The following is a 1,730-nucleotide window of genomic DNA, read 5'->3' on the forward strand; positions in this document are numbered from 1 at the left end:
AAGATCCAAGACAAAAAAATTGGATGTACAGCGAATTTACAAATTTTTAATTGTTATTATTTTTAAATTTGTGATATCAAAAATTTTCATACTATTTTTTTTCTTAATACTGTAGGAAAAAAATCAACAAGATGGAGCGCCGAAATTATAATTAGAGCAAATTTTCTGTAATTCTATGGGGACGGCTGATATATCCCGAAAAATAAAATTCCCGACTCGGTAAAACTCACAGTCCCGAACAATACAGTTCCAAAACTAATAAAATTCCTGAACAGTTTATAATATTAAGGAATTTAAAAATTCCCAAATAATAAAACTCCCCACATAAAATTGTTTCTTAATAAATATTAATTATTTATAAAAAATACGATAATAAAATATTTCATCAAATAAATTTTGGTTTAATATTTAAAGTGTTAAAAATTATTGTTTGAATTTACAATTACAATTATACAAAAAATTTTACCTAAAAATTAATACACAAAAACACGTGTTTTTAAATTAACATTTCGATTTTTCGGAAGAACTTTTGTGATTTAAAAAATACTATATACATTTTCAACCAAAATATCTTAACCAGAAATATATTTTGTTTTAATTATTTTAATTTTAAATTTAAACAATAATGTTTAAAAACTTCAAACAGTAAAAAAATTGTTTCTTTGGTATAAATATTTGATTATTTCAATTAAAAACAAATATTTATCAAAGAAAATTGTTTTCAGCGCTTGTTTATCACGAAATGCCTTTCTATAATCATTTTCTTAAAATTAAAAATATGATTTTTCGAGAACATTTTTTTTATAATTAAAAAAAAGACTGTACCGAAAACTTGGATCAAGCTTCAAAACTCGATTCGACTTCGTAGTACGATGAGGGCAGCACCTCGATGGGGCAGGAAATGTAAAGTCCTGGATATAAAACTCCCCACTCCGACGTCTCGTACCGCATCTACGTTTATCATATCTTTGTCGTATCTCGTTGCTGTCAACCAAATCTCTCCATTATCTCTCCATACTTCAGGTTTGAACTTGACCCAGCAACTGTCTTTAGCTGATTAGTTCCTAATTTCTCCAGTGCGGCGCTAGTTGTCCTATCACTCCCTGTTTTTACAAAGAAAGCAATAGGACTAAATCACGTTTTTCATTTTTTAGTCAAGAAAATGTTATTTTCATGCAAAAAAATTCTTGAAATTAAAATATTGTTACCCATTTACCGTGTCAAAATACTTTTCCAATCATTTTCTATCAATACTAAAGACAAAATATGATTTATATGGTCGTACAATAATCCTGGTAAAGTGTAATATATCTTAAAGTTGAATTTGAATACAAAGTAAAATATGATTCTTAAAATTCATTGTCGAAATCTAATTAACAATATTATTAAGGGAATTTTTAAAGAAATTGGGGAAAAATTTGATTAGTACTAAGTTTAAACTTACCATGTGAATACTCTCACTTATAAATATATAATGGATATAATGTACTTCTATTTGAATTCAACTAAATTTATATTTGAAACCATTTTATTTAATATTCAGTGAAAAATAAATTTCTTTAATTGCTCTCTTTTATCATTATATCCTTTCAAGTACTTAAAAAAAGATGTTAAAACATTGATTATACTTACATCTTGGACGTTTTATGAAATTATAATTTATATTTCTTCCTCCGAAAAATATTATTTTTTTAGCAGTTAGAATTATTGAATAAACTATTTTTAATGTT

The sequence above is a fragment of the Belonocnema kinseyi genome, chromosome 1 (assembly GCF_010883055.1).
Source record: "Belonocnema kinseyi isolate 2016_QV_RU_SX_M_011 chromosome 1, B_treatae_v1, whole genome shotgun sequence".
NCBI lineage: Eukaryota > Metazoa > Arthropoda > Insecta > Hymenoptera > Cynipidae > Belonocnema > Belonocnema kinseyi.